Source organism: Eretmochelys imbricata, chromosome 1 (assembly GCF_965152235.1).
Source record: "Eretmochelys imbricata isolate rEreImb1 chromosome 1, rEreImb1.hap1, whole genome shotgun sequence".
NCBI lineage: Eukaryota > Metazoa > Chordata > Testudines > Cheloniidae > Eretmochelys > Eretmochelys imbricata.
Genome location: NC_135572.1, coordinates 1543938 through 1566611, shown reverse-complemented (window position 1 = coordinate 1566611; position 22674 = coordinate 1543938). Strand labels below are relative to the sequence as shown.

Sequence of the window (22674 nt, the reverse complement as noted above, 5' to 3'; positions counted from 1 at the left end):
TGGCACCCGTTTCTATTAATGCTAGAAGATGTTGGACGCCTTCCTTTGGGCAGCGGATCGCTAGGGGTACATAGGGACGTTGGTCCCCCGCTTCCCTACCGAGTGTGGCCGCCACAACACATGGGGCAGAGGACCCGGCACGCCCTCAGTAGGGGCCTGGCAGTTTTTACTTGGTGGGAGGGGCAGAGGGCTCCGCCGGCTTGGTTTGCTTTATTTATGTATTTATTATTTTGGTGCTTTGTTTTGTAGGGGGCAACTGCAGCCAGCGCTTGTATAGGTTCGCCATTGGCTTTTTATTAATGTTTTTGCGAGACACACTAGCCTGCAAAAGATCTAGCCACGAAGTCTTCCGGGGCACTCGTAATTCCCCCTTCTCCTGCCCCCCGCCCTGCTGCCCCTTTTCAGCCCGTATGGCTCACGGCCTAGCACTTGCCTGGGCCGCCTCCAATTGCATAAGGGTGGCTGCCAAATCCCCCACTCACCCGTTCTCTGTCATAACAACTGCTAGGAGGCAAGGTTTTAACTCATTAGGAGCCAGGCCTAAAACAGTGGCCTTGATTGATTTTGTTACTGGTATGTTGTTTGGCCCCGCCTCTCCACCCGTGGCGACAGCCCAGGCCATACCCAGCTGGTGGAGGACTTGCAACCCCTCCGGAACAGTCTTCCAGGGGTGCACCTGTGCTTCCAATTCCCCCACCGAGGAGTAGGCCGCCTCTACTTGTTAAGGAAGAGTTAGCATATGTGCATATGTGACTTCATTTTGGTTTGGGGCCCACCATTGTCTAAAAGCAAACACATCATGCACCAGGAGGAGTGTTGCTTAGATACTGCATTCCTGTGACCCACCCTGCCCCCTTGTTTCCAGCCTGTCTCGACTCCCGGTTTCTGTTCTTTGTCTGTTCCGAACTCCCTGCCTCCTGGCCTTGATGCGAGCCTCCCATCCTCATAAGAAAGTTTACTGGTGCATTGCTTTAGGACCATGTTGTCTAGTTGAAGTAATGGTTTAGCACAGGGGATGCACTTAGCAGAGAAAAGGAGTACTTGCGGCACCTTAGAGACTAACCAATTTATTTGAGCATAAGCTTTCGTGAGCTACAGCTCACTTCATCGGATGCATCATGAAAGCTTATGCTCAAATAAATTGGTTAGTCTCTAAGGTGCCACAAGTACTCCTTTTCTTTTTGCGAATACAGACTAACATGGCTGTTACTCTGAAACTTAACAGAGATAGGTGGTAGATAAGGGAAAGGTTTGTCTATTAGCTAAGCTTTCCGATGCACGAGGGTAACATGCTTTGTTAAAAGGTAAATAATCTCTGTATAACCTGCATTCGGTCGGGGTCTCCTCCTGATTAGCAGGGGGGACCACGCTCGAGCGTAATAAACTTAGTATCTTTGGGAACTCTGCAGTTGTGGACTTTGCTCGTGTGCCTCAGCCTAGACTCGAACTGTGCGTGACCTATCAGGTATAATTTGCAGCATTTCCTGTGCGTGACCTATCAGGTATAATTCGCAGCAGTTTGTGTGTGTGACCTGTGAGGTATAATTGGCAGCAGTTTGTGTGCGTGACCAATGAGGTATAACTCATAACATACTGCAGCCGCCAACCAGCGGTACAAAGAGGGGCTGTCAATGGGCTGTCTCTTGTCCTGCGGCTGCGTCAGGTTCGCCAATTGTGCACGTACCAGAGAGTCTTGCGAGAGAACGCCCAATTGCTGAAATTCATAAGGGAGCAGCAGAACCGTGTTGCCTGCATTGTCCCAGACCCGCACGAGCCACTGCATGACGCCCTCCCCGGGCTCCTGTCAAAACGTCTTCACAGTTTCCTGCAACTCACTTGTTTTAAATGTATGTATGAGCTGTGGCTGCAGGGCGCCCCCCTACACCCGTAGCTCCCTTACCAGCCACACCAGAGCCACCACGGGGGATTCCTCCTCCGAGGACGAGGCGTCCCAAATGTTCCCATCCCAAGTCTCAGGATCCCAAGAGAGGAAAGCGGTCACCGCACGTACCTGGGCGGTGGTCACTGGTCGCCGCCCGCGCTTAAGGTGCTGCTTATTTGCCACCTGAGCAACCAACACTTCACACCATCGCTTTAGCTCCTGGGCGCGCTCCACCTGGGAGGTCACTACTTCTTGGGCCACGGCGCAGGCATGGCACATTTACAATGGGACTTTAAGCATTGCTCTTACGGAGGCGGAGAACCCAGCACACCGGAGGTTTGCCTGGGACAGAGTCCAACAAATGTGCAACTAGCTAGCCATAATAAGCAGTACACAGAAACAGCTAATGAATATATAATTAGGTACTTTTTTAAGGGGGCTTTTTGCAACCTGGCAATGGGCCATGCAAGGCAGACAAAACAAGCCTAAAACCGGTTAAAGTTGGTTTTCCATGTTTTACAGTAACCGGGCGGCCTCGAGAAAGTGGTGGTTCCCTAGCTAGGCTGTAACAAAGTCTTCCACAGTCCCCTACAGGCTGCAACCTTGCGCATTCTACAGAGGCGTGTTCCAGGGTCTACCTCATGCCACAAAATGGCAGTCATCTGTAATGGGGCTGAACTGTGTCATGTACATGCCTGTGCTCATGGCTCCATGAAGGAGCCACCAACCAATATCCCTGGTTCGCCGTGGGACCAGGGTGGAGTACTGTCTAGTCCACCAGGGTTCCTCACCCTCCGAAGGTGGTACTAGGTCCCACCACTTCGTATCAGGGCATCTGAGAAAGTGAAGCATGTGGAGCATGAGAATGTGAACTTGTTCCCTCAGTTGAATTTAGAAATGAACTGGCTGCAGGGTTTGCAGCTGGCTCAGGTTATGAAAGGGAGGGGGCCAGGGTGACGAATGAGACAGGAGCCCAATTAAGAATTCCAGAGGTCCTGGGGTGAGGGGTCAAGGGGGAGCACCCTCTTGTAGGACCCAATCAAGGAAAAGCTGGGCAGTAGGCAATCATAGAATCATAGAATCATAGAATATCAGGTTTGGAAGGGACCTCAGGAGGTCATCTAGTCCAACCACCTGCTCAAAGCAGGACCGATCCCCAATTAAATCATCCCAGCCAGGGCTTTGTCGAGCCTGACCTTAAAAACTTCTAAGGAAGGAGATTCTACCACCTCCCTAGGTAACGCATTCCAGTGTTTCACCACCCTCCTAGTGAAAAAGTTTTTCCTAATATCCAACCTAAATCTCCCCCACTGCAACTTGAGAACATTACTCCTTGTCCTGTCCTGGCCCCCACCTCCTGGAGTATGCGTAGTGGGATCTGAAGGCTGAAGAGCCCCAGGTGAGCTCCAAGATGAAAGAGGCCATCATGGCCACTGAGTGGTGGGCCGAGAACTGGGCTGGTTGAATGCTGGAGGAGTGGGCCTGGGCAAGGTCGAAACAAAATACATACATGCAGTCCAAACAGGTGTGGCAAAACTGATCAACCTCCACCTAGACAAAGGTAAAGGTGTGTCATAAATATAAAGGGACGGGTAAACCCCTTTGAAATCCCTCCTGGCAAGGGGAAAGCTCCTCTCACCTGTAAAGGGTTAAGAAGCTAAAGGTAACCTCGCTGGCACCTGACCAAAATGACCAATGAGGAGACAAGATACTTTCAAACGCTGGGAGGAGGGAGAGAAACAAAGGGTCTGTGTGTCTATCTATATTCTGTCTTTGCCGGGGATAGACCAGGAATGGAGTCTTAGAACTTTTAGTAAGTAATCTAGCTAGGTATGTGTTAGATTATGATTTCTTTAAATGGCTGAGAAAAGAACTGTGCTGAATAGAATGACTATTCCTGTCTGTGTGTCTTTTTTGTAACTTAAGGTTTGGCTAGAGGGATTCTCTATGTTTTGAATCTAATTACCCTGTAAGATATCTACAATCCTGATTTTACAGGGGGGATTTCTTTATTTCTATTTACTTCTATTTTTATTAAAAGTCTTCTTGTAAGAAAACTGAATGCTTTTTTCATTGTTCTCAGATCCAAGGGCTTGGGTCTGTGGTCACCAATGCAAATTGGTGAGGCTTTTTATCCAACATTTCCCAGGAAAGGCGGGGGTGCAAGTGTTGGGAGGATTGTTCATTGTTCTTAAGATCCAAGGGTCTGGGTCTGTAGTTACCTAGGCAAATTGGTGAGGCTTTTTACCAAACCTTGTCCAGGAAGTGGGGTGCAAGGTTTTGGGGAGTATTTTGGGGGAAAGCCGTGTCCAAACAGCTCTTCCCCAGTAACCAGTATTTGTTTGGTGGTGGTAGCAGCCAATCCAAGGACAAAGGGTGGAATATGTTGTACCTTGGGGAAGTTTTGACCTAAGATGGTAAAGGTAAGCTTAGGAAGTTTTTCATGCAGGTCCCCACATCTGTACCCTAGAGTTCAGAGGCGGGGAGGAACCAATCGACCTCTCTCTGAGGATGCCTGCAGAGGCCTGGCTGCTCTCGATGCCTGAGTGATTCTCGTCCCCAAAGATGGTATTAAAATCCCCACCCAGGCCCAGGCATTCGTGAGGATCCAAGGTGCTGTGGAAGGCAAACACCTCTTGATAGAAACACACCCACTCTGAGCCTGCATCCAGGGGGTAGACATTGAACAGATTCAACGTCAGCCCCTCCACACAGGCCTGGAGGTGAAGCAGGTGACCAGGGATGACCTCAGCAACTCCTAGCATCTCAGGGTGAAGGTCAGGAGAGAACAACCCCAGCCACATGAGCTCTGAGGGGTCTAAAATATACCCGGTGCCCCCACTCCAGCCTCCAGCTAGTCTCGGTGGCTAGATCCTTGTGGGTTTCCTGCAGGCAAACCACAGAGTACCCTGTGTCACAAAGCATAGAGGGCACTTGGCAACTCTGGAGACCCACCCTAGAGCCTCTTGACTTCAGGGTTGAAAGGTGGTTGCCTACATTCTGAGGGCTGAGGAGGATCCCCGTGGGTAGAGGAGGATCCCCGTAGGATCCCTAACTGGCCTTCCACTCCTCCACAACAGCCCTCGTGGCCCAGATGACGATATGGATCTCTCCCCAACATTGGAGAAAGAGCTTCACCTTACCCTGGACATCATCGGTGTCCACCAGAAAATGGTGATGCTTTTCCCACAGCACAGTGGGGGACAGGGTAGTGGACCCATGATGACCCTCTGCCAGGGCCTCTGTTCCGACCCTGTGGCCCACGGAGATGGGCAATGTGGGAGCAGGCCACCAGTGCGGGGACTGTACCCGTGGCACCATACCACCCGTCTGTGTCTCCACAAGAGGTAAGGAAGGCGGAAGGAAGAGAGCAGCCCCTAAAGGGTCAGGGAGAGGAGAGAGAAAAAACACCCTCTGAAGTTCAACCAAGGACAGGGGAAATGAGTTGACCCCTGGGGGGCAGCAGTATGGAAGATGGGGGGAAAAAAACGAGTAGGGCTTCTCTGCCTCCCATCCCTCCGCAGCTCCTGCCTCCACTCTGTGGCTGCGGCCAGGGGTCAGGGCGGCCTGAGCTGAGGGCTTCTGCCACGCCAGCCAGGGCAACCTGGGCTCTTCCCCTCCCCCATGGCTCCTACTGGGGCTGGAGGCTTGAACTCCTGCCAGATGAACCTGACAAACCCCGGGCTCAGGGCTGCTGCCCCCTTCTGCTGAGCTCCTTCACACAAATCACCTGGGGATTCCCATGTTCTGTTCATTCCCTCTGAAGCACCTGGCACTGGGCACTGTCGGAAGACAGGCTACTGGGCTACATGGACCATTGGTCTTACCTAGTATGGCCATTCTGGTCTTCTCATTTAGACCCCAGATGTATCTGCCTCCTGCTGTGACACACTATACTCCATTCCCCTTCCAGAGCTGAGATAGGTCCCAGGAGTCCTGACGGGGTCTCTCTCTCCACAGAGTTAGTAACAAAGTAAGAACAGACATTAACATTTTAACACTAACCACTGTAACTTAATTAACTTGCCCTAAGATGTGAGAACATATTGATTTTAGAGATGAGTGGGTCACAGCTGACAAGAGGAGGGGAAGACAGGAGCAAGTGACAGGGGCAAGGCATTTGGGAGAAAGACACAGAGCGGGGCGAGGCTTGATAGAAGAGATGGGTCAAGATTGCAATTACAGGGATCTGGCAATCAGCAATTAGAAAGTTGGCAACCCAGGATATTGTGCACATGTAAGGGGACTATAGACCCTTACTAAGAGTCAGTGGGGGTGTTTTGGTTGGCTAGCTCCCAGTACTAAAAGGGGAAGGGTCTATGGGAAATCAGGCCCCTGAGACTGACAGTCCCCAGGGACAATGGGGAGAGGCCAGTGCTCCAGGTCAGCCTGAATGACAGGGTGAGCAGGCTAATCAGGGAACCAGGAGGCCGGGGAGATCCCGTCCTCTGTGTGAGCTGAATTTGCTGGGACAGACAGAGTGAGGCCGATCTAAGGAGAAAGCAGGGGCCCGAGCTGAGCTGTGCCAGATCCAGAGAGAGCAGACCTCTCCTGGGACCAGAGCTGCAGCAACCAGAGCCAGAGGGGCCAGAGAAGCAGCCCATGGAGCTGGAGGCAGAGCAGCAGCCGTGCAGAGACCGAGTGGTGGAGCTGGGGCTGGAGCAGTCCGAGTTGGGTGCGGTGAGCAGCTGGGGAGAGCGAGGGGGACCCTGGGCAGTGGGCCCAGCACAGGGAGATGCCTCAGCCAAGAGGCTCTGCAGGCCAGGCGTGGATCGTAACCCCAACAGGGTGGGGGCGACACTGGGAAGAAGGGACCTACCACTTAGAGCCTGAGAGCGTGTGGCCACCACCAGAGCAAGTGTCCAACCCACAGCATCCCCGCAGCACATCCAGGGCCGGAGATGGGGCCTGGGACTTACAAGGAGCAGACTGTGAACTGCCCTGACATTCCAGAGACACTGTTTGTGATGTTCCCTGCCACAGAACGGGGCGATGTGTTTCCTTTCACCTTTCCCTTATTCCTTATTCTTTTTAAAATTAATTGTTGATTAAATAACTTGCATTTGCTTTAACTTGTATGTAATGGTCAGTGGGTCAGAGAACTGCCCAGTGCAGAGAGAGTACCCTGGAGTAGGGACACACTAGCCACTGTCCTAGGTGACCACAGCAGGGTTGGGAGTCGAGGCCCCCGGGAATCCTGGGCCCAGCCTCGTTGGGGTTACGAGGACTCTGCCAGACAGGAGAGTGGAAGGGGAGTCCCCAAGGGCAGGGAGGCCACTGGATAAAGGAAGTGGGAGCGAGGACTCAGATCCTTTCGCTAGCCCACTTAACCGGGGTAGCGCAGAAGCCAGGAAAGTTCCGCACAAGAGTGGGACTATTCCCCTGCTTACACACAGACTGATTCCGCAGTTTATCACATTGACAGAGTCCAGTAAGGACAGGAAAGGATTTAATGTCTCTTTCTGTCCAGTGATACAGGAAAGGCGCCCAGGGCCACGCACCAGACAGCTCTGCATGGACCTCGGTGTGAGGGCCAGGGCATAAGAAGTAAATATTTAGGACTTTTTATGAGTAAAGAGCTGGAGCAGCCTGCCCAGGATCTCTTTGGTCCTCAACCCATAAATCATGGGGTGTAGCACGGGGGGCACCAGCTGGTACACACTGGCAATGAGAAGGAGGAAATGCAGTGGCACATTGTGGCCAAACCAGTAGAAGAGAGAAGAGAAGAAATCTGGGATGTACAAAGCTGAGATGGCACAAAGATGAGAGATGCAGGTTCCAAAAGATTTGAGCCGGGCATCCTTTGTGGGGAGGCGGAAGATAGCTCAGAGGATCAGAGTATAGGACACAGCGATAAAAAACACATCCATTCCGATCTCAGAGAAAAGATCAAACAGCCCATAGTAACTACTGATGCTGATGTCAGCGCAGGCCAGCTTCACCACAGCTATGTGCCCACAAAAGGCTGACAGTTGCTCGAAATCTCAGAAGGGAAGAAAACAAACTTTTGGGAAGACATGTGCTGAGAGATTCTTTGATAAAAGTTTATTAAGAAGTGGAAAACTCATGATTCCACGGTCAACAAAGTGAACAAGTTTGGGTAAAAACTCAGTTCTGTGGTAAAGTGAAGGCAGCAATTGAAGAGGTGGGAAGTAATATGTAAGAAAGAGGCAAAAGAGAAAATATAGAGCCAAGAATAGAAATTGGAAGTTAAGAAAATTGATAAGTGAAATTAAGACATCAGGGAAAACTCCATGTTTGGCAGGGTTCTGGATCACAAAAAGGAGGTTATTAAGTATATTAACAACAAGAGAAATCCTAGAAAAGTTTTATGTCACTTCCTGTGTTAAATGTAAAGTATTAAGAAAGAAAGGGAAAGGGTTTTTTTCATAAAATAATTGACAAGGTTACGAAAGAATGGAAAAGCTGGCATGGGATTAGTTCAAAAAAAGTCTAGAAATGTAAGTAATGGCAGTCACTAACAGGGTTTATGCAAAACAGATCTTGTCAAATAAACCTGATTTCATTCTTTTATGAGAGTACACATTGGTTGATCGGGGTACACATTTGGTGGATTAAGGGAACAACACAGATGCAACGTACCTTGATTTCTCAGCGGTATTTGATTTAGAGGGGAAAATGTTGAGCTGGTGAGTCGGAGCAGGGGAAGGATTTTACCTCTGTGCATGGGAGTGGTTTAACAAACTGCATCCAGTTCTGTAGTCCAAATTTGACAAAAAAAGATGTTGAAAACGTGCAGAGGGTGCAGAAAAGAGCCACAAAAATGATTGGAGGATGGAGAAAAAGCCGGATCGTTAGACTTGAAGGTGTATATCTCTTTAACTTATCAATAGAATGCCCAAGTGGTGATTTTCATGGGGAGAAAACTCTGGGTAATAATGGGCTCTGTAATCTACCAGAGAAAGGCTGAGCAAGACCGAAGGGCTGGAAGCTGAAGCCAGGCAAATTCCAGCTTGAAATTAGGACCAAATAGTTCACACTAATGGTGATTAAAGACTGGGACACACTGAGAAGAAAAGTCTTGGATTCTCCAAATCCCCAACTTGGCAGATGAAGACTGGATGTTTTTTCTGGAAGATCTGCATGAAGGGTTGTTTACATTTTAAATTCTACAGCCGTGCTTCCCTAGCTCTTCAATATAAATACTACTTACACAGAGGGAAGGGGTTCTCCCCTCAGCATAGGTAATCCCGGAGAGGTGGTAGCTAGGTCGATGGAAGAATTAATGTCATGCTGTCCACACCAGGGCACAGATGATCCAACAAGTTCTGGGAATGTATTGGAGACAAATTTTTGTTCCATAAGCGGGAGAAAGCTACTAGGGGAGAGGCTGTTCTAGACTTGATGTTGACATAGAAGGAGGAACTGGTTGTGAATTGGAACGTGGAAGGCAGCTTGGGGGAAAGTGATCATGAAATGATAGAGTTCATGATTCTAAAGAATGGTAGGAGGGAAAACAGCAAAATAAAGACAATGGATTCCAAGAAAGCAGACTTTAGCAAACTCAGGGAGTTGTTACGTAAGATCTCATGAGAAGGAAGTCTAAGGGGAAAAACAATAGAAGACATCTGGCAGTTTTTCAGAGAGACATTATCAAGGGCACAAGAGCAAACTATCCCACTGCATAGGAAAGGTAGGATGTATAGCAAGAGACCATAGTGGATTAACCAGGAGATCTTCAATGATCTAAAAAACAAAAAAGGATCCTAAAAAAGTGGAAACAAGGTCAAATTACAAAGGAGAAATATAAACAAATAAATAACACATACATGTAGGAGCGAAATTAGAAAGTCCAACAAACAAAACACAACCAAACGAGCTGGATACACAAAGGAAACAAAAAACCATAACAAGAAAACATTCTACAAATACATTGGAAGCAATCAGAAGACCAAGGACAGTGTAGTTCCATTACTAAATGAAGAGGGGAAAGCAATAAAAAAAATGTGGAAATGGCAGAGGTGCTTAATGACTTCTTTGATTTGGTTTCCACTAAGACAGTTGGTGGTGTTTGGACACCTAAGACGGAGAATGCCAGTGAAAATGGGGTAGGTTCAAATGCTAAAAAAGGGAAAGAACAAGTACAAAGTTACTTGGACAAGTCAGATGTCTTCAAGTCACCAGAGCCTGACAAAATGCATCCTAGAATACTCAAGGAACTGACTGAGGAGATATCTGAGCCATTAGCTATTATCTTTGAAAAGTCATGGAAGACAGGGGAGATTCTGGAAGACTGGAGAAGAGCACATATAGTGCCTATCTATAAAATGGGAACTAAGGGCACCTCAGGTAATGACAGACCAGTCAGCTTAACTTCTGTACCAAGTAAGATAAGGGAGAAAATAATTAAGGAATCAATTTGAAAACATCTAGAAGATAATAAGATGATTCGTGATAGCATGGATTTGTCAAGAACAAATCATGTCCAACCAATCTGATAGCTTTCTTTGACAGGGTAAGAAGCCTCGTGGATGGGGGGAAGTAGTAGATGTGGTATATCTCAATTTTAGTAAGGCTTTTGATACGGTATTGCATGACCTTGCCATTAAGAAACTAGGGAAATACAACCTAGATGGAGCTAAAATAATAAGGTGGGTGCATAACTGGTTGGAAAACTGCTCCCAGAGAGTAATTATCAATGGTTCACCATCAGGCTGGAAGGACATAACAAGTGGGGAGATCAGTTCTGGGTTCAGTTCCTTTCAATGTCTTCATCAACAATTTATTTCATGGCATAGAGAGTACATTTATTAAATTAGCAGATGATACCAAGATGGGAAGGGTTGAAAAAGTCCTTTGGAGAATCGGATAAACATTCAAAATGATCCGGAACAGCTGGAGAAAAGGATGATTAGGGGGTTTGAAAAGATGACCTCTGAGGGAAGACTGAAAAAATTGTTTTTTTCAAATTTTCGGTGTTTGGACTGAGATTTCCCAGGCTGGGTGTCTGCTTTGAGCAGTATTGTTTTTTGAAAGTTTCAGGCAGAACAGTTCAGCCGACTTCTGGAATGTAGCGAGGAGAAAGTATGCGTTACCCATGTTAAAAATTCTCATTATTGTTCGAGTGAGGAGCTCTAGCACCTCCAAGCTTTCTAGCAGATAAAAGTCAGGGAAGAGCCCCTGTCCCTCTGCCCCATTAACAGACAGAGTCCGGAAATACAAGAAGAGCAGGTTACAGTGTCTGTGCATGAACACACAGTTGGCTCCTGACGTCTGTTCTCGGTTTTTGCTCCAAGGGCAGTTTTGCCTCACTGGGGCCTGAGCACAGCACAGGTCGTGGTCTCAGAATTTGGCCTTGTATTGCACATCTAATAACATCTTTTGCCCTGAAGGATTCACTGTGCCACTGAAATTCACCACCTCGGGGCGGTAGTCCATCAGGCGGGATGAGCAGGGTTGCACAGTAAAGAGTGACATTTTGGCCAGTGATTCTTAGCAAACTCATCACATACGGCAAGGGCTCTGGGACGTTTCAAGGATCACAGACTTACTCTCTATCCCACCACACCCACGTTATTCAGGGTTTGACAATCAGCCTCTCAGCAAGAGATGATACCTGTGAATTCTGAGACGGAAGTGTCCTCCCAAGGACTCCCCCTCAGGTAGCTGTGACCCACACCTCTCTCACCCCAGCATCTCCAGCAACATCCCACGCCGAGAGCCAACACATGGCATGCACAGTTTATAATATAGCTCTGTGTAATCCCAGTGGGGTTCGCTCAGCCTCCAGAGGAGAAGGGAGGACCTGAATGTAAACAGGCTGTAGACAAGTATGTCTCCACTTTGGTGCTAATTGTCCAGCTTCAGGAGTAAACAGTAATTAAGGAACCTTCCCAAAGGGAGATGAGAACTCGTGGGCTCTGTACTGAGTCAGAGAGGAATTGGCTGCTTTGTATGTTTGTGTGTATATATTTCAAAAGTATAGGTGATGAGGTGATGAGTAAAAAAACTAGGGATAATGCCTAACTCTCCAGAGGATCTGATATCCTGTAAATTGTCAGGATAGATGGGTAGATGGTAGACAGTGGACCCACAGATCTGGGGAAAGTTGAGTAAGAGGAGAGACAAGCACTTACAGAAAACACATGGGGCTTTCGCTAAGGCATCAGAGATCAGTACTTCTCATCAGTAACTATCATCATGCTGTGTTGCACCTTTCATTGAGGGATCTTCAAAACACCTAGCAAGGGAAAGTCACTCTGAACCATCCCCATTTCCATGATCGGTAAACTGAGGCATGGGGAGACATGACTTGACCAAGGTCACACAGCGACTGACTCACAGACCCCAAGTGTCCTGACTTTAATTCCATTACCATGGTCTCTCTGTCTGTCCCTCAGTGACCACATGACAATGAGGAAAGGGACTCACTGTCTTGCAGGGCCTGTTCACTGCAGAGTGGGAAAGGGATTCCCTAGGGTGCAACCTGGAACTGCGAACAGCCGAGCCCTCCAGCATACAAGTCTGAGCTCCCTCTCACACTGTGAGGTTGTAACAAGCTGTAGTCCTCTCAGGTCTTGCATTTACATAGCTATACACAGACAGGGACACACCCAGCTGCAGTTACATGAATGCTTTCACCAGCTATCCATGAAAAAACAATAGAGAGGCTGCAGCCAGTTCCTCCCAAACTCTCCAACCTAGGACCCAAGAGCTGTACCATCTTGCCCTGGCCAAAAGCCAGACTTTATTTGTAACTTTATTTCCCAGTCTGCCCCTCCCTCAATGGGGAGAGGACAATACATCAGCCTGAGCAGATTTCCCTTTTACTTTTCAAACAACATCCTGCATTAAGTAAAAAAAAAATAGAAAACCGATTTATAATTAGATAAAGATTGGTTGTTTAAATGATTATAAGTAATAATGTACAGAACAAAGTTGAAATCTGAGAAATAAACAAAATCACAATCTGAGTTCTATACACTAGACAGACTTAGAATCGAGCAGTGCATCACCCTGATGGTACAAACAATCCACCAGTCTGCCAAAGAGGCTAGAAATCCCTTCAACCTGGGACCACAAGTTCAGTCCCAGTTTCTAAAATCTGCCATGTTGTCGCTGTTGTCGCTGAAGCCAAATAAATAACAGCCCCCAGAGCTTTTGTATCTGCCACCGTGCCTCTGTGTCCTCACCGCCCAGGAGCATTCTTTGGGATTCAGTCAGAGTCCTCTGGGGTGTTCTGGGGCCACCTCCAGCAGCTCACGGCTTCTCCTCCAGTCGGAGTCTGTCTCGCCGCTGCAGCCAGAGCCCTGCAACCAGAGATTCCCCTCTGCCGCCTGTGTGCCTCGCTCCTGCCCCAGCTCCTTCTGGCTCATCCAGTCTCTGTGTTGTTCAAGGACTGAACCAACCCCTCCTCTTTCTGCTCCATCCTCCCTTCCATTCGTTCCTTGCCCACCCCTGTGCCCAGCCAGAAGAAGTGACAAAGAAGACACTGAAGACTGTCAGAGGGATCTCACAAAACAGGCTTTTCTCCACTTTCATACCGGAGCTCTGAGCAATCAGACCGCTCTCTTACAGACTAGCAACTCCCCCACCTTTACTCCCCTGCCTGTCCTTCCCGAACAGTTTATTCCCACCCATGACAGGGCTCCAGTCATGTGAGCTACTGCACCAAGTCTCTGTTATTCCAATCATAGCATAGTTCCTTGACTGTGCCAGGACTTCCAATTCTTCTGGCTTGTTTCCCAGGCTCCTTGCATTTTTGTACATGCATCTAAGAAAACTAGCCAATTGCCCTGCTTTCTCGGTATGAATCAGGAGGGTTCCTGACTTGTAACCTCTTCCTTGTGTTTCCGACCCGAATCTCACTTCCCACTTACATCTGGGGTAGCGGTCCGAGGTCTTGATCAGTCTTGACAGACACTCGGTCACATCCTGGATTCTAGCTCCAGGGAAACAGCGCACTTCTCGATACATAATGCATCGAGCCCAAGGATCTGCTGCAGGGTGTCAAACCAAAGCAGTGTGTGATTCTGCAGCCCGGATCAGGGCACACTAGAAACAATAAAGAATAATCTTCAGCTACTGCCCGTAGAGGTTGTGGTTCAGAGGGCAGCAGTGATTCTGGTGGCGCAGTGACAAGCTCACCCAGCGACTCCGTGGCAGAGCTGGGACGCTTTGCTCCCAGCTTACTGGTCCCTGCTGATGCTTTATCTCTAGTTCATTGGCTTGGCCAAATCCTCAGCTGCTGCAAGTGGGTGCAGCCCCATGGAAATCAGGGGAAATTCCCTCACTAGAGAAATAAAGGGAGAGAGAACACCACACCTCTGTGCTGTTGCGTGCACTGTATGAGCCAGGTATGGATTGGCAGCGAGGGACTTGTGGGAGATGGTCGTGGCTCAAGACACTTCCCCTTCTGCTGCCTCAGTTTTCCCATCTGTAAAAGGGGGATACCTCCTGGAAAGAGTGAGCAATAGTCTGTAAAGCACCTGTCAGTGGTTTCCATGTGACACCACGTCTCAGCTCTGGAAGGGGAGTGGGTGCCAGTGGGGGGCAGATAAATCTTGGGACTACATAGGAATATTAGAATGCCCATATTGGATAAGACGAATGGCCCATGTAGCCTAGTAACCCATTTGCCAAGAGTGGCCAGTGCCATGTGCCTCAGAGGGAATGAACAGAACATGGAAATCATCAAGTGATTGATGTCACCCACACCCAGAATCTGGCAAAGAAAGGCTAGGGACACCATCCCTCCCCATCCTGACCAATAGCCATTGATTGACATTATCTAGCTCTACTGGAATCCTATTACAGTCTTGGCCTTCACAACATCCTCTGGCCCAAAATTGCACAGGTTGACTGTGAAGAAATTCTTTTTTTTGTTTGTTTGTTTGTTTCAAAACTGCTGCCTATTCATTTCATTGCGTGACCCTCAGGTCTTCTGGTATGTGAAGGAGTCAATAACCCTTCCTGATTCATTTTTTTCCACATCAGGCATTATTTTGAAGACCTCATATCCCACTTGCATCATGTCTTTTCCAAGCTGAAAGCCCCAGACTTTTTAATCTTTCCTCATATGGACAGTATTCCATACCACTAATAATTTCTGTTGCCTTTCTCTGTGCCTTTTCCAATGCCACAGAAGAGGGATCAGAGAAGGAAGTTTTGTTCAGCCCTTCAAAACCAGAGAGGCTGGATGAGTCAGGAGAAGCTGGGGAAGAACAGAGGCACAAGGGTGGCAGAGCGGACTCATGAGTTTCAGGGCTAAGGCTGCAGCAGACAGACAGTCTCCAATTGCAGGAGAAACCATTCATTGCAGGAGGGAGAAAGTATGCTCCAGGAACCTGTGGACAACATAATGGCTATTGGAAAACATAATCCCAACTATACATATCCAGTGGTGGGGTCTAAATTATCGGTTACCCCTCAAGAAAGAGAGCATGGCATCACTGTGGATAGTTCTCTGAAAACATCCCCTCCATGTACTTCAGGGAATCAGTCAGAAAGGTGAAAGATAATAAGAGTGAAAATATCATATTGCCGCTATCTAAATCCATGGTACGCCCAAACCTAAACTACTGCCTGCAGAGCTGATCTTCCCGTTTCAGAAAGAGATATTGGGATGGAAAAAGTTAGGGAAAAGGGCAATCAGAATGATGAGAGGTAGGGAACAGCTTCCGTAGGAGGAGAGATTAAAGAGAATGGGTCTTTTCACCTTGGGAAAGAGACGACTCAGGGGGGATATGAGAGAGGTCAGTAAAATCATGAATGGCTGAAAATCCCCAAAATGGGTGGTTATTCGACTACTTGGACTTACCAAGGCAACAACAAAACAGTGTTTTGCAATGCTTTACTGCTTATACAGAAGCCAAAACATAGTTCCCCTAAACCAACCCAACCTTGGGCTTCCACCCAGATAGCCAAGACAATTATGCACAGAGACATGGTTTGAGTTTTTAAGCCTGTTTCATAGTAGAGATGACTGGCATCAGAGTTCCACCGAGTTCTTCCAGAATTAGTCAAGGGAGTATCTGCTCAAGTGGGTTTCATCCCATCTCTCTCTCTCTTCTCCTGCTTCATTTAGGTCCAGCTCTCTCTTTTGATTTGTAACTCACCGCAACACAGACGTGCCTTCCCCTCTCTGTCACTTCTAAGTCCCTAGCCATTATCAACCAGCAGCCTGCAGCTGTGGCAGCCTATAGTATAGTACTTGCTTGACCTCATATCTTTTCTTACAAGTTTATTATTTTCTTATGGGTTTGATTATTTCTTTTATGAATAAATGTACAGATTCATATTAGAGTATATTTCACCTGTAACACAAGGGACCTGCAGGCAGCATCCTATATGTGAGCGAAAGCAGTGAGCATATATGACAAGGTGTGGAGAAAAATGCAGCCTGAAACTTCTGTGGAAGTTGTGGAGGAGCTGGAATAGGGGCTGCAATCTTGCACATTCTAGATAGGCATGTGCCAGGGTTTGTCTCATGCCACAAAATGGGGAGGCATCTGGAATGGGGGTGAACTGTGCCACATACATGCCTATGCTCATGGCTGCATGAAGGAGCCACCAACCGATATCCCCCGTGTGCCGTGGGACCAGGTTGGAGTACTTTCTGGCCCACCGGGGTTCCTCACCCACTGAAGGTGGTACAAAGTCCCGCCACTTGCTATCAGGGCATCTCAGGAAATGGAGCATGTAAAGTGGTTCCCTTGTTGGAATTCAGAAATAAATCAGCCGCAGGGCGTGCAGCCCACCTTGGTTATGAAAGGGAGGGGGCCAGAGGGACTCATGGGACAGGAGCCAAATCAAGAATTCTAGAGGTCCTGGGGTGAGGGGTAGATGGGGAGCACCCTCTTGTAGGACCTGTTCAAGGAAAACCCGAGCAGTAGGCAATAAGGGGGCCCCCCACCTCCTGGAGTATGCACAGAGCGGGTCTGAAGGGTGAAGAGCCCCAGATGAGATCTGAGATGAAAGAAGCCATTGTGACCACTAAATAACTGGGCCGGTCGAATGCTGGAGGAGTGGGCCCGCGAAAGATGTAAAAAAAATACATACATGCAGTCCAACCAGGAGTAACGTAACCAATCGACCTCCACCCGGACATAGGTAAAAGCGGAATTGTCATCCGGGTGTTCGTCATGCCACACGTCCACCAGGGAGTGATGATTGACCATCTCTCTGAGGATGGCTGCAGAGGCCTGGCTGCTCTCAAGCTCTGAGTAATTCAGGTCCATAGAATCATAGAATATCAGGGTTGGAAGGGACCTCAGGAGGTCATCTAGTCCAACCCCCTGCTCGAAGCAGGACCAATCCCCAATTAAATCATTCCAGCCAGGGCTTTGTCAAGCCTGACCTTAAAAACTTCTAAGGAAGGAGATTCTACCACCTCCCTAGGTAACGCATTCCAGTGTTTCACCACCCTCCTAGTGAAGAAGTTTTTCCTAATATCCAACCTAAACCTCCCCCACTGCAACTTGAGACCATTACTCCTTGTCCTGTCCTCTTCTACCACTGAGAATAGTCTAGAACCATCCTCTTTGGAACCCCCTTTCAGGTAGTTGAAAGCAGCTATCAAATCCCCCATCATTCTTCTCTTCTGCAGACTAAACAATCCCTGTTCCCTCAGCCTCTCCTCATAAGTCATGTTCCAGTTCCCTCATCATTTTTGTTGACCTTCGCTGGATGTTTTCCAATTTTTCCACATCTTTCTTGTAGTGTGGAGCCCAAAACTGGACACAGTACTCCAGATGAGGCCTCACCAATCTCAAATAGTGGGGAACTATAACGTCCCTCGATCTGCTGGCTATGCCCCTACTTGTACATCCTGTCAAGGTTCCTCCCCCACTCTGAACGTTAGGGTACAGATGTGGGGACCTGCATGAAAACCTCCTAAGTTCATCTTTACCAGCTTAGGTCAAAAACTTCCCCAAGGTCCAAAATATTCCACCCTTTGTCCTTGGATTGGATGCTACCACCACCAAACAAATACTGGTTACTGGGGAAGAGCTGTTTGGAAATGTCTTTCCCCGCAAAATACTTCCCAAAACCTTGCACCCCACTTCCTGTACAAGGTTTGGTACAAATCCTCAACAATTTGCCTAGGTGACCACAGACCCAAACCCTTGGATCTGAGAACAATAAAAAAGCATTCAGTTTTCTTACAAGAAGACTTTTAATAGAAATAGGAGTAAATAGAAGTAAAGAAATCCCCTCTGTAAGATACCTTACAGGGTAATTAGATTCAAAAGACAGAGAATCCCTCTAGGCAAAACCTTAAGTTACAAAATAGATACACAGACAGAAATAGTTATTCTATTCAGCACAATTCTTTTCTCAGCGATTTAAAGAAATCATAAACTAATGCATACCTAGCTAGATTACTTACTAAAAGTTCTAATACTCCATTCCTGTTCTATCCCCAACAAAAGCAGCATATAGAGAGACAGAGACCCTTTGTTTCTCTCCTTCCTCCCAGCTTTTGAAAGTATCTTGTCTCCTCATTGGTCATTTTGGTCAGGTGCCAGCGAGATTACCTTTAGCTTCTTAACCCTTTACAGGTGAGAGGAGTTTTCCTCTGGCCAGGAGGGATTTTAAAGGGGTTTACCCTTCCCTTTATATTTATGACACATCCCAAAATGCCATTGGCCTTCTTGGCAACAAGGGCTCACTGTTGACTCATATCCAGCTTCTTGTCCACTGTCACCCGTAGGTCCTTTTCCACAGAACTGCTGCCTAGCCATTCAGTCCCTAGTCTGTAGCGGTGCATGGGATTCTTCTGTCCTGCACTTATCCTTGTTGAACCTCATCAGATTTCTTTTGGCCCAATCCTCCAATTTGTCTAGGTCCCTCTGTATCCTATCCCTACCTGCCACTGTATCTATCACTCCTCCTAGTTTAGTACCATCTGCAAATTTGCTGAGAGTGCAATCCACACCATCCTCCAGATCATTTATGAAGATATTGAACAAAACCGGCCCAGAACCGACCCTTGGGGCATTCCGCTTGATACCGGCTGCCATCTAGACATTGAGCCATTGATCACTACCCGTCCACAAAGGTGGTATTAAAATCCCCACCCAGGCCCAGGCATTACTGTCAACACCTGTTGAGAGAAACACACCCACTCCAAGCCTGCATTCAGGGGTAAACACTGAACAGATTCAATGTCAGCTCCTCCACACAGGCCTGGAGGTGCAGCAGGCGACCAGGGACAACCTTGGCAACTCCCAGCATCTCAGGCTGTAGGTCAGGGGAGAACAACCCAGCCACATGGGCTCTGATGGGTCTAAAATATACCCTGTCCCATCACTGCAGCCGCCAACTGGTCTCGGCACCTGGATCCATGCAGGTTTCTGCAGGCAAGCCAAAGAGTACCCTGTGTCAGAAAGGAAGGAGAACACCTGGCAACAGTGGAGACCCACCCCAGAGCCTCTGGTGTTCAATGATGAAAAGGTGGTTGGCTTCATTCTGAGGGCTGAGGAGGACCCTTGTGGGTAGGAGGATCCCCAGCTGGCCTTGCAACAATCACTGACTAACCTGAAAGGCTTGTCACCTAAATTGCAGCCCCACTGGTAGAGTAGGATGTCCTGCCTCCCGGTTCCCCTCCACTTCTCCAAAACAGCCCTCATGGCCAAGAGGATGAGATGGAAGTCTTCCCAACGCTGGAGAGGGAGCTTCACCTTACCCTTCAAATCACTGGTGTCCACCAGAAAACGGTGACGCTCATCCCACAGCACAGTGCGGGAAGGGGTAGTGGACACATGAGGATCCTCTGGCTGGTCCTCTGTTATGGCCTGTGGCCCAAGGAGATGGGCAAAGAGGGAGCAGACCACTGGTGCGGAGACTACCGGTGGCGCAGTGCAACCCATCTCCATCTGCACAAAGGGAAAGGGAGATGTAAGGAAGAGAGCAGCCCCTAAAGGCTCTTCCCCTCCCCCGGCGGCTCCTACTGGGGCTGGAGGCTTGAACTCCTGCCAGATGAAGCTGAGACACCCCGGGCTCGGGGCTTCTGCCCCCTCCTGTCGAGCTGCTTGACACGAATCACATGAGGATTCCCATATTCTGTTCTTTCTCTCTGAAGCTCCTGGCACTGGGCACTGTTGGAAGACAGGCTACTGGGCTACATGGACCATTGGCTTTACCCAGTATGGGCATTCTGGTCTTCTCATTTAGACCCCAGATGTATCTGCTTCCTGCTGTGACACACTATACCCCATTCCCCTCCAGAGCTGAGACAGATCCCAGGAGTCCTGCACGAGGTCTCTCTCTCCACAGAAAAAAAGGAGGACTTGTGGCACCTTAGAGACTAACACTTTCATTTGAGCATAAGCTCTCGTGAGCTACAGCTCACTCCATCCGATGCACGAAAGATTATGCTCAAATAAATGTGTTAGTCTCTGAGGTGCCACAAGTCCTCATGTTCTCTTTGCGAATACAGACTAACATGGCTGCTACTCTGAAACCTCTCTCCACGGAGTTAGAAACAAATTTAGAATAAACATTATCATTTTAACACAAACCACTGTCCCTTAATTAACTTGCCGTAAGATGTGAGAACATATTGGTTTTACAGATGAGTGGGTCACAGCTGACAAGGGGAAGGGAAGACAGGAGCAAGTGACAGGGGCAGGGCATTTGGGAGAAAGACACACAGCAGTGTCAAAGCTTGACAGAAGAGTTGGGGCAAAATTGTAATTTCAGGGATCCAGCTACCGGCAATAAGAAAGGTGGCAACCCAGAGAAGTGTTCATAGACTAACTCCCCAGTTAATCATATTGACAGACAACAGTAAGGACAGGAAAGGGTTTAATGTCTCTCTGTCTGTCCAGTCAGTGATTTAGGGAAGGGACCCAGGTCCATACACCATGTACCAGCCAGCTCTGTACAAAGATCAATCTGAGAGCCAGAGCACAAGGAGAAAATATTTAGATCTCTTTATGAGTAAAGAGCTGGAGCAGCCTGCCCCGGATCTCTTTGGTCCTCACCCCGTAAATCATGGGGTGTAGCACAGGGGGCACCGCCTGGTACACACTAGTAATGAGAACGCGTAAATACAGTGGCACATTGTGGCCAAACCGCTGCGAAAGAGCGAAGAAGAAAATTGGGATGTACAAAGCAAAGATGGCACAAAGATGAGAGATGCAGGTCCCAAAAGTTTTGAGCCGGGCATCCTTTGTTGGAAGGCGCAAGATGGCCCAGAGGATCTGAGTATAGGACACAGCGATAAAAAACGCATCCATTCCATTCACAGAGAAAAGATCAAACAGGCCATAGTAACTACTGATGCTGATGTCGGCACAGGCCAGCTTCACCACAGCTATGTGCCCACAATACGACTGGGGGATGATGTTGGTTCTGCAATATGGCCACCGCCTTGCCAGGAACGGGTAGGGTAATGCGATTATTCCACTGCGGAGCACCACGGCCAGGCCGATCTTGGCCACCAGGGGGCGTGTCAGGATGGTGGAATGTCTCAGGGGATGGCAGATGGCCACGTAGCGATCCAAAGCCATGGCCACGAGGATTCCAGACTCCATCCCTGAGAAAGAGTGATCGAAGTACATCTGGGTGAGGCAGGCACTGAAACTGATCTCCCTGGAATTGAACCAGAAGATGCTCAGCATTTTGGGCAGGGTGGATGTGGACATGACCAGATCGGTGATGGCCAGCATGCAGAGGAAATAGAACATGGGACTGTGGAGGCTTGGCTCCCTCTTCACGATGAACAGGATGGTGAAGTTCCCCAAGATGGCTGTGGTGTACATAGCACAGAAGGGGATGGAGATCCAGACATGGGCTGCTTCCAGGCCAGGAATGCCCAGCAGGATGAAGGTGGAGGGGTTGGTGAAGTCAGTTGTGTTGAATTCTGACATGGAGCAGGGGAGAAGGTGTCCAGCTCTGAGGCATAAGGCTGTCTCCTGCATGCACTCTATGTTCCTCTCACTTTCTGTGTGTTCCCAGGGTCTCGGGTGATGGTCACAGCAGAAATGCCTGAATGGAGAGACAACGTTAATACAAGACAACAAATGTACTAGTGGAGGCTGTTCTCATGGAGAAGCAGATTAATCTCTCTGAACACACTGAAAAATTATATTTAATTACTCAGAGAAATAACTATGAACAATGATCCTACTAAATCCAATTCTATATTTTGTGGTATTCCCTGTGTTAATAATTCCTACACTTTGTGGTGGGGAATCTTAAGAGACACCAGCAGGAAACACAAGTCTGGATACTGTTTATCCGTCATTGTTCCTCAATGCAATGAGAGCCAGGATAGGGAGTCCATACTGAAGGGAGTTCCCCATTCATCCAGTTGCTCAAAATCTGAGAGTGAAAAAAACACCAAACTTTTCCCGAGACAAAGGTTGGGAGAAATATCCCAACAACAGCATACCTCAGGGAAAAGACCTGGGTGCCATAGGCAGCAGCTCGAAGAGAAACACCTGCTCATTTGCACTAGTGGACAAAATAAAAGCAATGCTGAGATCCCTAAGATATGGAATGGAGAGTAACATGTTCGGGATGTGTGTTCAGTGTAGGTCACCCAGTCTCTATTAAGGATATATGAATATATAAAAGCGATTTCTAAGACAAGCTTTGAGAATAGGGGAGGTTGCCATTCGGAAAGAGACAGAAAAGTCTGGGACTCTTTACTTGACAGAAGAGACAAAGAAGAGAGCATATGATATAGGAGAGGAAAATTAAAAAATGAATTTGATTTACATTCAAACGTACCGTTCCCAACCAGTTCCCAACTATAGACACTTAGTGCTCCAAGAGGACTAATTCCCAAAAACTGAGGCAAATTGTCAGCAGAACTGATT

General features: G+C 48.1%; 1 pseudogene; it reads right to left on the bottom strand.

Annotated features, from left to right (window-relative positions):
• Positions 1-7437: 7437 nt before the first annotated feature.
• Positions 7438-21771, bottom strand: LOC144259096 (olfactory receptor 52R1-like; annotated as a pseudogene).
• Positions 21772-22674: the final 903 nt, after the last annotated feature.